Source organism: Serinus canaria, chromosome 6, assembly GCF_022539315.1.
Source record: "Serinus canaria isolate serCan28SL12 chromosome 6, serCan2020, whole genome shotgun sequence".
Lineage (NCBI taxonomy): Eukaryota > Metazoa > Chordata > Aves > Passeriformes > Fringillidae > Serinus > Serinus canaria.
In genome coordinates this window covers 30,808,104-30,821,026 of record NC_066320.1, presented here as the reverse complement: position 1 = coordinate 30,821,026, position 12,923 = coordinate 30,808,104, and the positions used below count along the sequence as shown (strand labels likewise).

At 42.3% G+C, this 12,923-nt stretch overlaps 1 protein-coding gene across 9 annotated transcripts in view; it reads right to left on the bottom strand.

Moving 5' to 3' along the window:
- The window catches only part of PLEKHA1 (pleckstrin homology domain containing A1), a 31,630-nt gene extending 20,471 nt beyond the window's left edge, over nt 1–11,159 (bottom strand). For 3 of the 9 annotated variants that reach the window (XM_050976595.1, XM_050976596.1, XM_018910546.3), the window contains exon 1: nt 10,810–10,968. The gene's annotated coding sequence lies outside the window, so the exon portion shown is untranslated. Of the gene's footprint in view, nt 1–8,639; nt 8,718–10,809; nt 10,970–11,036 lie in introns of those variants that run through there. The other 6 variants (XR_007777941.1, XR_007777940.1, XM_009087120.4 and 3 more) reach the window with 5 other exon arrangements.
- Nucleotides 11,160–12,923: the final 1,764 nt, after the last annotated feature.

Below are 12,923 nucleotides of genomic sequence, written 5' to 3'. Positions count from 1 at the left end.
ACTAACATCAAAATGTAAATTGTCTAACTGCTGTTTTCTTCAAATTATGGGGTTACAGACCTCTACAAGACTGATGGTCTTAAAGAAGAAGAGACAAAAAAAAAAAAAAAAAAACCAAACAAAAAAAACTCCTTTAAGTTCATAACAAATTGAAATCTAACACAGTGTCATGTAATTGGTTTTCATTTTTAAAAGCTTGCTTCCACCCATTACACCTTGGCAAGATTCCCCTGTAAATTAATAGCAATTCTATTCAACCTTCATTAATGAACCACAATTTGCAATGCACATTAAAAAAAAAAATCAATTTGTGCCTTTCTTCCAGTTCCTAAAGGGACTGAACATATGACAAAGCCACCACCATGATCCCCTTCCTGACAACTCTGGACAGAGCCAAAAAGCATTGATGGAATTGGCAAGATTTGTGCAAGGAATTGCAGAACTCTAATTCAGCATAGGAAATCTGCTGGAAGCCCACCAGCCTAAGAATTCACCACAACTTCAACTTAAAAATATCTTCAGAACACAGATCATGTCTTGCAGAGATGAGATTTTCCATTAAATTATTTGAAGCAATTAGGAAACAAAAATCTCCAAGTCTGTACATTTTACAGCATTATTACATGCACCCTTATTTTCTGCAGCAGAACCTGCAGCACAGAAAAGTGCATTAAATCTTCTAGAATCAAGCATTATAAAAAGATTATGAGTTCTTAGTAAGGCTGAAGGCATCAAACCTTTTACAGACCACATACAACTTCTTTTATTTTGCCTTCCCTCCCTGCAGTGGAGATGTGGGTCAACGACATTGTGCTACTTCAGGAAAAACATCCCAGTGTCCCATTTCCTCCTGGTTCTTGCCACAATCCTCCAGAAACAAAGATGTTCTTGAAAACCCACTTTGTGGTGTATAGTAACACTCTGTAAGAACTCCCAGCTCCTTGAAATTCTCTCCTGGAGGGCTGTGTTATAATGCAAAGAGGAGGTGTCACTTATTTTTGAAGCCTTACATCCCTCTTTCCAGCAGCAGGGTACTAATTTAGGAGATCCATACCTCACCAGCCCAGCTTCTCTCAGATTTCCCCTCTCCCTGCTCTTTTCCTCTGAGGTACAACACACACTGACATTCCCCAACATTTATATCCCACACTGAGGGCTGCCTGGCCTCCTGGGCACCACTATAAATAAAAATCCCAGATCACCTTCCCCAGCCTCACTGTGAATGCATGACTGCACAAGCAGGACCTGCAGAGGCACACGAGCATCTCCTTTGCACCATTTATAACATACAGCTCAAACTCTCCCACATTAATTCCTATTTTTAGCTTCCCACCAGCACCTGTTCTTGACTTCACCTCCATTACAGATTGCTTGCAGCCTTCCTATCTTCAAGTACAAAGTCTAGACAAGACTGAAGTGAGGTGCCAGGTAACTTTTCTATGGCTCAGTCTCTCCCTTGACTTGATTTCCATAGGTAGGTACAAACCATGGACCACTGGCTGACTAAAGCAAGTAGAATTTTGCCTTCATAAAAGGACCATGCAATAGGCTTTGCACTAAGAGCTTGATTAAGAAATACAAGAAGGGCACTTAATACCTCTTTATTTTACATGCCTTTTCCCCAAGCTTTGGGTAGTATTTTATTACTTTTATTTCATTATTTTCGGTAATATTTTATTACTTTCATTTCTTTAATTTAGATGAACAGTTCTACTTCCTGCTCTTCAACATTTGGAACTTTGGATTTAACTCACCCCAGGAGATGACTTTGGGGTTCTTTTTCTATCAGCTAGGAAGATTAAGAAACATCCATTACCTACTTACTCATCTCTATGAAATGAAGAACTACATTCATACACCTCCACTTGATAAATATAAAATGATGCCATGAGTCATGGCCACCCCTCCTCCCCAGCTCCCTTTTTAAGCTCTGCTGTTTACAGCAGCTCCAGCAGCACAAAGGGAAGGTAAAGCAGCATCCCCAGCGATCTCCAGTCTTTCCTGCAGTTCCAGGGACAGCTTCATTAGTGAGGGCTCCTGGCTTTTGCCTAGGCAATTACTCTCAGCTTCCTGCTGTAAATCAGCTGCTCTCCAGCTGGTCACCTCTTTTACTGACCATTTAGTGCCTCTCCAGGGGAAGAGATGAGTTCAGACTGTCCTGCTTATCCCCTGAAGAACACTGCAGTGAAAGCTTTCCTTCTCGTGTACATCCAGGACAAGGAAAGGGAGTGGGGAGGGTGAAATTCCAACCCTAACACAAGCAGCTCAGAGCAGGCTCTGAAAACAAGTCACATAAATCTTCCAGAGACAGTAGTTCAAACCTCTTTTTATTTCCTTGAAAAGCTTCCAGCACAGGCAGCCCACTAGAGAGAAAACTTCTGCTATGAGACAATACTGTAAATCCCTGCTCACCTTTCATACAGCTTCCAAAGTACCAAAAACATAACAAAAAACCCCCACAAACAACTAATCCAGGAGCTGGAGAGGTGACTTGGCTGCAATTCTTTTGACAACAGAAGATTATTCAGTATTGATGGATTTAAAATTACAAGCCCAGTGTTTCAATTTCCCAAAGACCCTCTACTGCCTCATTTTTGTCCTGGAGGGCATAGCCTCCAGACATAGATCTGGAAGTCTTCAGGATACACTGCCCCACAAATTCAGATTCCCATTCTAAAGTAGTCAAAAAGAAGGAAAAAGCAGCTGCAAAAAGCCAGTATTCAACTGGGAAAAAAATCCTAAGCAGAAATAAATTTTCCAAATTAAAAAACCTTTAGCACAAGTGACATTGACCTCTCCTATCCCTGACCAAACTATGAGGAATGTCAAAAGATACATCCCTCACCCAGCATTTAATCCAACTTCCAAGCAGACCACAATATAGAAAAATCATGGTTGCAGTGATGAATCATCTAACAAAACCAGCAGCTTTATCTTGAACTTCAGTCTTACCCAGTGGTGATTCTGTGCTCAAAATGCTGAGCTGCTGTTTTCCAGGAACACTTGTTAAATCAGGATAAGGCAACCACTCCCATGTCTTCCAGAGCACCTCAGCAAGTCAAATGATTCATTTTATTCAATACTATCCTCTAATGTTACTTTCACCTTAGGAAAAAAAATGAGTGTGTTCTAAGGGAAATCTGGAGTTCTATGGAAAACATTCTAGAGTTACCTGAATCCATAATCCCCTGGCCTATTTCAAATACTGATCTACAAGTTCCACGATGAAACAGGCTGGTACTTCCTCAAAAATTTCTGCAGAAATTTCTCTAAGTGATGTTTCCTGTTCTGAACTATTTTCCTCCATTTTAAAGTATTTGCAATAGCAGCCAAAGGCTTTGGGATATGATGGAATGAGGAAATGCACTGCACAGGATGCAAAACTCCTCTCTATCACTGATCTTTTAAGTCAAAACAAATACAAAAAACCCCAACCTTACCTATTAATGGTTTTTGCCCGGCTAAAACAATTATTTTAATTGTCCCTCTAAATGCACTGAGCTAACACAAATAAAAGGAAGCATCCTGTGCAACAAGGCCATAATAAAAAACACTCTTGAAATTAATCCATTAATAACTTATGAGTGATAACTTATGAGATAACTCATGAGTGACCAGCTTACAAGGCAATGAAGTAAAATAACAAAGCTGAAAGACAGTGACAGAATGTGTTGAATAACACCAAGTCTTTACAACAGTCAGATGTAATTTTCATCACTTTATATTAAGCCTCTGGATAATATAGTTAATCAAAATGAGATATAACCAGAGATAAATAAAATAAAAGAAAACAAAATATAGTTACTCTAATTCACTTTGACTTATCTTTCACACAAGCCTCAAAACAAGTTTTTAAATGCTAATTACTTTCAGTTACATACTAGTTAAAATCCTTTAAAATGCATGTTCAGAGTTGATTCATATTTACAATTTTTTTTTATCAGCCTTTTCAAAATTTTAAATAAATGCCACCTACAAAGCTCCAAATATGAAAATCAGGTCCTTGTTCTTGAAGATGCTTACATGCTCAGTCTGTAGAAAGTGTCTATTCATGACAACCAAAACAAATTAAAAATTAAGCAGGAAAAAACCACATTACTTATTAGGATTACTTATTACTAGTTAGTCATTAAAAAAAACAACTGTTTAATTTCAATAATAAACTAATAACTGCTTCATCCAGGCCAACCACTCCAAGCACTTGAATTCCACACACTCCCAGCTATTTTAAATTCCCATCTGAATCAAACTACAACTCCTGGTGAAGTTTATTTGACTTTAGAAGTCCAATACAAAAAGAAGGTGAGGATGGCTGAATAATGAATTTTGCCATTTGTGAGCCAGTCTTGCTGATTTTTCACTCAGAATCCTGGGTATAAACTCAGCAGTACAAATAAACACAGACCTTCTTCCTGGGAAGTATGTAAGAAATGGAAAGGCCAGCTGCTTAGGAAATCAGCAATATCTTCAGTTTTCACAGAATACTCTTATGTTGTTAAAAAAGAGCTGGAAAAAACCGATTTTTCTGTTCATTTCAATATCAATTAATGAAAAGAACATTATCAGGTGAATATTTGATTTGACCTCTTATACAGATATAAAAGGTATTAATGAAATGAGAGCACACAAATCAAGTAACTGTTTATCAATTTTGATTTTGTAGATCTAATTTAGCAAATTCAATGCAGAATAAAGAAAAATGCAACAGTTCACCTACATTAAAACTTTGGGAAAGAAAAAACCATTGCTGTTTAATTTTCACCTAACTTAATTTAATATTTACAGTACAGACCATGTTCATTTTGTGAGGTTGTATAATCCACCACGTGGGTCAAAATTCCCTCTACTGCAAAGATTTGATATTTCCTCCAGAATCCAGCTCACTTGTCAGTTATATCAGAAGGATTTCGAGAGATTAGGACTAATCTCAAAGCTCTTCAGTAAGTGCAAGTGCAGTGAAAGCTCTTTAGGAAGAACAGGGCTTTGCCTGTCTCATATAACAGACACACAAATGTGCATTTACAGATGCACAGCTCCTGTTTACCAAGGTGGGAGGTGAAAATTAAGCTCATCAAATGGCAAAGTTTTTGGGACATTACCCTCCCCCTCCCTTTTTTTATACACCTTGAATTAAGAAAATCAAACCCCACTCTGGGACATGTAATAGAAGTCTCTCAACACAAAGATAAACCCCACAAAGTGAAAGTTGTTCCGTTTGTAGCACAGTGCCACTTCACTTGAATCACATCACTCACTGTGACTTCTCACAGAATTCATTTCTAGCAGCCCTTCTCCTTGGAACCAAGCCCTGAGCACAGGGAATTGTCCTCATGGCAGGTACAGCCCTGGTTGTGGCCTTCTGCCTCACCTTCCTGCTCATTTGTGGGATGACACAAATACCAGTTACTGCCCAGCTGCTGCTCTGCACTGACAAAGGTGTTTCTCAAAACCTCAGTTATGGTGTGTAGGGAGAATAACAGCTCTCCACCCACAGAATAATCCCAAAAGTACCAAGCAGGCTCCTGGCATTTTGTGAGATTGCTGTCTGACCTACACACAGCAAGGCATAAACACTCCAGAAGAATCCCAGGTCCCGTGCACATGCAGGAAATCCTGGAGGGACCATGAGCATGCAACAGCCTGGTTTCCAGCACCCTGTACTTCTGCCTCCCACAAAAAGGCAGCAAATGGACCTCCTAAAAGAATCATGCTCCTCCACCCAAAAATCAGGGCACCAGCACAAAGTAGGAAGACAGTATAGATAAATTACAGCATCTACAGTGAACTTGATTTAAGGAAGAAACCAAGAAAAAGGTTAATGGTAAAAAAAAAAAAACCACCAAAATAACCAAACCCCAAAGTCCTGAATCAGCAGACACACTTTTAACATCCTTTAAGTGATCCAACCTTCCAGCACTGCTGCACACACAGGTCTACCAGATAAAGGAATAACTTGCCAGCTGAATTATTAGCCCAGCCTCAGTTCCCATTTGTCATTTTCAGCCTCCCTAAAGAGTTAACCAACATATTGAACAACATCTTTTGAAGTGCAGTTTTAAGAAGACTGCTCACTCTTCCAACAAACCTGGCATGTAACTGTTTTAGTGCTTTTAGAACACTTAATTAAGTCACTAGTCTGAAACAAGTTCCAACATATTTTCTTGGACATGGGATGTAAATGTGGTGGGTACCAAAGCACCCAGGGAGAGCATACACATCAAAACAATTACATATTAAATGAATTAATTTATCACCTATCTGTCAGTATACAGAGACTGTTCCTGGGAGTGTTGACTCTCAACAACAAAAACATGTTTGCAAAGCTTGGTAATTGCTGTCTAGTCTACAATTTCAATTTATAGCAATGACAGTGCCCTATTTTCAAGAGAAAGATTTTAAATTCAAAATACTTTTAACTCTGTAACAGTAATAAAGACGCTGCTCACTAGAGGTGGCTGCAAATTCTTTTTCCCTTTGGGGGGAGTGGAGAGGCAGAAAAGCTCAACCTCTTTCACATGAAAAGTCAGTAAATCAGGCCAAATTTAAGAGATTCTGCTTACCTTGCCAGCAGAAAAAATGAGCTAAATTGATATCCAAAACATCTGGATGCAATGGCTAGCTAGAATTAAAAGCATCTTCAAGAAGAGAACAGCCAACAAAGGAACAGAGAGAGCTTTGCTACTGTCCCCTTTGTGGCAGAACCATAACATAAAAGATTTACATGTTTGTGTGGGTATTTTAAGCATTGTTTTAAAATTCTGTTAAACAAACAAGGCCATGCTCCTTAAAGTTTTAAGAATCTGCTTTCTCTAAGTGACACCAGAGATTTCCAGTCAAAACCTTTTTTTCCACTGTATTTTTCCTGGTTTTCCTCCTCCTGCCTGGAGGTTACCCCTTGTTTTTTATCTTGGGCAGTGTCTTCAGCCTCTGCCTCCCAGCACTAGGGAGCTCCCCTGGCCACATCCAGCCTGACTTGCCCTGACCACTCCAGTGATGCAGAGCTGCTGCTGCTGCTGCTCAGCACTCTCAGCATGAGAATGGAGGGACACAGCAGCAGCTTGTCCCAGGCCACACAGGAAGCTTTTTGGCAAAACAGTGAGCTGAACCTGTTTCCCAAGTCCCAGAGCAGCAACCTCACTATTGAACCACCTTTCTTCTACATAAAATACCTGAAACTATTCAGATTTTAAGGCAAAGGCATATGTTCAAACCTGAAAACTGTTTAAACTGTTGAATGCCACAAATGTCTACCAGACCTGCAACTCCCTACTTGTGCAGATAACATCTGTTAAGAGTAAGTGGCTCATACAGTTCTGCACCAGAAAGCTTAATAAGTTCCTTCTCCAAGATTAAAGAAACACCTACACATTCTAGATGCTTCTGCAAGTCCCTGGAGGGAGAAAATGCTGCTTAGTGCTGAGACAATGAACCAGCTTCCTTCCTCAACAGCAACAAAACCCTGCTGCTTTACCTAGCACTGAGAGGAAAGTGATATTTATAGAACTGAGCCCTATACCAACACATACCTAAATACTTCTCACTGCTAGGGTACAGCATGCATCAAGCTGACCTTAAACCTATATATTTTCAAAGTCCTAATTTGAAAGATCAGTGTAAGAGCAGAAAAAAATTTGAAGCAGCTCAGCCACATCCCTCAATTCCAATTCATTTCAGTGATTCTCTGCATTGAAGTGTATCTTCAAAAACTGAACCATTCTTGTCACTCAGAGCTCTTCAGCAGGTGACTTTTAAAGCTGTTACATTATTTTCATACTTCAAATAAGCTCACTAGGATTATGATACTTAGGTTTCTTATATAATTTTATAAATCATTGACAGCAATGCTTCTAGCCTTGTCCCATTGCCTTTAGTTTCAAAACCAAAAGAATACATGCACTGACTTTTGTGTTTCTTTATATAATTTCTTAATGAATTCTTAAGCACTTGTTTCATGCTGTAAAAATGTTTTATGCTAAAGCCAGTTACCTAAATTTCCATTTTGGCACACTGAAAAAACTTACTATTCTGTATTTTCATGCAATTATACGACTGCACAAAGGTCCACTTGGCTGCAAACCCCAGTAAGTATTTTCTAAGACTGTTCCTATTCTTCATAATTATCAGTGAAAAGAAAAAAACCTGCCAAAACTCATCTTGCAAGACAGATAAATGCTCTCATATCACAAGCTATTGTTTATCTAAACACTGATGCACAGCTGGATACATGCAAAAGCACAGCAGAGCATGCAAGGAAAATTCACATTAGAACATGTACCCACTCCCCAACACTGCTGGTTTGCTGCACTTTGGAGGAACTGCATTTACCATGATAACTGTCAGCTTAAATAACCAGGAACAGTCAGTAATAAAGACATCGATGGAATTCTAAATCTACTAAAATAGATTAAGAATTTTGCAGGCCTGGCAGTTTGGGCTACATCCAACCCTGCACTGGAGACTGTGTTACAAGCAGAGACCTGTTCTCATTTCAATAATGTCCTCAAGTTCTTTCTAATCTGTTACAGTCAATAAAAACAGATTTCTGCACTTCCTCTCTTCTACACCAACTCTCTGACATGCTGTCAGCCTTTATTTGAGCTGAGATAGCTCTGCTACCTTCTGGAAAAAGCCCCAGCTACCTGCAAAAAATGCCTTTTCCTGCATTCAAGTCTCTTCCTCCTGCACATGCCTTCTGTATTCCTCGTGTGTGTGTCTGTCTTCTGTCACTCAGCGACTACTCCTGAGGAAAAATAAATACTGGAAGAGAGGAGGAGGAGGAAGAGGAGGAGGGAAAGCATGAAGATGCTGCCTGCCTATTTTCTTTATACTTTTTATACTATTTTCTTTATATATAATGATTCTTCTTTGCCTATTCTCTGATTTGTATGAAAGCATCTGCTCCTCTGAAACATCTCAGCACTGCACTACACCTGCCAGTGACCCACTGAGCATCTTCTGCTTTAATTTTACCCTTGAAATCCAGAGCTATGCAATGGAACATGAGGCCAAATGTAGTTTTAAAGCAGAGAAATAGTTCAAGAAAAGAGATGCCTTTAGAATTCGTGAATTTGGAATTAAATGTTCTACATTTACAAAATCAAATCACAATGTTTGATAACTGCAGACAGAACTCAGTGAGTCACACAAAGGTTTGTATTCTATGCAAAGCTGACTCCAGCAGTGTAGCACTCAGTGATACCAAGGACATATCAAACCCCCAGGTATTATTTCTTGAATTATCAATTTTTGCCTCAGTGCTTATCTATCCCTAAATTAAAAGACTTTCCTCCAAACATCAGCCAGACCCAGCATCTCTCCCTACCACAAAGAGATTTCAGCCCACTTTGAACACTTCCTCATGTGACAAAGGGGAAAACTGCACTTCCACACTTCTGTGCTTCACAAACCTGACAGCTTCATGTATTGTTACTGCTCTGACTCTCTCAACTAAAAATAACAAGTAGGAGGAAACTAGACTGAATGGACCTCAAATGCAAGTTCACTGTTCCATAAGGCAGAGTAATTCATGAGAGAGCAACCACTCCAAGTAACCACACACACTTCCAGCTCACTTAGGATTGTGTTTGTGCTGCATCAAAATGAATACAGCCCAAATATAAAAATAAAAACAAAACAAAAGCCAAAAAAATCCTGCTGCTTTGGTTCCAGCAGTGAGAAGCCACTCCTCACACATCATAGGGCCCAAAACTGTAGGAGCAAATATGGCTCTGTCCTGCAGGGTCATGTATGGGACTGGGTAAGGAGAACAGAAAATTCATCTTTATAGCCATTACAGCCTCTGTCAGGAAAGCAAGGAATTTGTCAAAGTGGACGCTGTTCAGCTTGCTGTATGCCTGGTAGGCTCTTTAAAAGTACCCCGCTTTGAGAAGAAGGTGAAGCATGGAGAGATGGACCTCTTAAGAATCTAAAAAATTTTTTAAAAGATTCTACCTCTCAGCTTTACTCAGGTCACACCACTCTGCTGATGCTTAATTCAGGAGCTCAGTGTAACAGATAACTATTCTGCTCAATTATAAACACCACACACTGCTTAGTGAAAATCAGACATTTTTCTTACAGAAGGCCCCAAAGCAGCAGCCTGCCAAAGAAAAACTGCTGTCTTCTCCATGCTACTTTGCAAACATTTGATGCAACAACATAATGCCTTTTACGAAGGTCACCCATTAGATCTTCCCAAGGGAGCTGCACAACACGTATAGAATTTAAATGTGCACAGCACATACGCAATTTCAGTCTGCACAACACATACAGAATCTCAGTGTGCACAGCACATACAGATCTCAGTCTGCACAGCACATACAGAATTTAAGTGTGCACAGCACATACAGAATTTAAGTGTGCACAGCACATACAGAATCTCAGTCCGTGTTAAGTTCAGCAGCATGTCAAATGCCTATCTGGAATTTTACAGGTGATAAAAACCGCGCATATACCAACAGTGGTTACAGTTTAACATTCATTTATAGCCAAGTTATCCATTTAAAGACACTTCGGCTCAGCCCCGGTTACAGCTAAGCCAGACCACGGCTCGGAGCGTGCCAAGAGCCTCCCCGCACATCCCCCGCCAAAGCCAAAGCCAAGCCGGGCACTGTCCGCTGCCTGTCGCAGCCCCCCGAGCTCCGCTGGGCCTCCCGGAGGAGCAGCGAGCCGAGGGGGCGGCCCGGGAGCCCTCCCGCACCCCGGCTGCGGGCTCTGCCCGATAGCATCGCTGCTGCCCGGCGTGCCCGCACAGCCGAGCGGCGGAGCCGAGCAGACCGTGACGAGCAATGAGATCACCGCTCCTCTTACCTCCGGGGCCGTGACAGCGCCCTGCCCGCGCCACCGGGGCAGCCCGCACCGCGCCGGCCCCGCGGGCAGAGCCCCCGCGCCGCCGAGCGCCTTCCAGGGAAAGCGGAAAGGAAAAAAGGAGGGAGAGGCTGCAGGACAGTGCCCTGCGCGGTCACACACCGGGCAGGCGCGGAAGGAAGGGCATCACCCTGGGCGGGACGAGCCCCGCCCCGGGCCGAGGCACTTACTGGAGTGGTGGCAGTGCGGGAGCCCCGTGAGGAGAGCCGGGCGCTCCCCGGGCCCGCTCCCGGCCCCGCTCCCGCGCCCCGCACCGGGAACGGGCTGCTCCCGCCGCCTCCGTCCGCGCCGCCGGTACCGCACTGCGCGTGCGCCGCCGCCCTACCGCCCGCGCTGCCCCGCGGCCTGCTGGGACATGTAGTGCGGCCTGGGGGGGTGAGGGCAGGGGCGGCTCTGTGAGGCATGATGGGAATTGTAGTTCAATTACTGAGGGTTTATTCGCGTGTTTGATGGAGAGGCCACAGCAGGGAGGAAAGTTTTGTATATTGTGGAGAAATTCTTCTCTCGGAGCGTGGGGAAGGCCCTGGCCCAGAGAAGCTGTGGCTGCCCCATCCTTGGAAGTGTCCAAGGCCAGGCTTGACAGGGCAGAGCAGCCTGGAACAGTGGAAGGCATCACTATTCATGGCTGGCATGGCACTGGGTGGGCTTTGAGTCCCTTCCAACCCAAACTGATTTGTGCTCTATAAATCTGTGAACTGCCATTCACCAGCCACATGATGTCTACCAGGCCAAGTGCCAGATTCTGCACTTGGGATAGATCAGCCCTGGATGTGTGGACATGTTCTGGAATGATGCTGGAGAGCAAGGCCCTGGCAAGGCCCTGGCAAAGGACTGGGGTGCTGGCAGGGCAGATTGAACATGGGGCAGCAGTGCCCCTAGAACACAGCACAGTTGGCTTCCCTTACTCAAGGACATCCTGGAGCTAACAAGCTTTGAGGATGTAGTAAATCAAGATGTTGATATATGTCTGTGATACTTTGCTAACGTGGCACAAAACTCGAGGTCTGTGCACCCCACAGCTGAACTATGCTCACCTGGAGGCTCAGGTGCTGCCTCAGAGCCCTTTGCCATCAGTCTGAGCAGCAAATGACAATTTCAGCAAATGATGTTTAACCAGTTTTACCAGGAAGTTACTTCTTTTCTAAGCAGATATTAAATTTATACTGAAAAACTTTGTGTTTTCTGAAACAGCAACACAGATTTTTTTTTTCCTTGCTTAAAGCAGTGATATCTCTAATTATGGAAATCATTTGAACTCCACCGCTGCCTGTAAATGCATCTTTGTTTCAAGCTGGCATGTAACAACCCTACTTCACAGCGAGACAAAAGCTGTAATCAGAGCACAACAATAAAAGCTGAAGTCAGCTGCAAACAATGCTGCACCATCCCCATGGCAACTTTTCCCTATCAAACCCCGGGGAGGTCACACACTCTGCAGCTGCACCAGCCAGAAGCTGTTCAGTTTGGACTTCATTCACCATTATTCCTACATTTTTTGGGTCTTTTTTTCACTTAACAGTGTTTTGTTGGAGTTAATACAAGACAATTGGTAGTGGGCAGCACCACGTCTCTCCCCCACTAAAGTTCCAAAATGACATTTCTCATCCTGACAGAACTATCAGGGCTATGGCAGCTTTTAAATGACTGCAGGATGTGTCCTGCCATCACACTGCACATGGAAGAGCCTTTTACAAAATTGTACACAATTTCTGCACTCAAAAATCCTCGCGGTCAAAAGCCATCCCACAGCACATGGAAACTACAGCAGCCTGCAGTCTGATATGCCTTAACTTGCAAATATTTTCTCCAGCCTCCCACACAAGGTTTGAATAACCATGGATTCTGACAATAGGACCCAGGAAAGGCTAAAAAGCTGGTTTCATTTAAAAGAAGGAGTGTCTTTTATTGGAATTTGGTAGCAAACCTCATACTGTACTTTACCACTTTGCCATAGTTTCTGTCATGGAACACTGCTGCAACTTTGCTTTTAGGGTGGCCTAACTCTCCCAATTAGGGAGGAGACAATAAGGTATATAAAGAACTATTTTTACTTAATC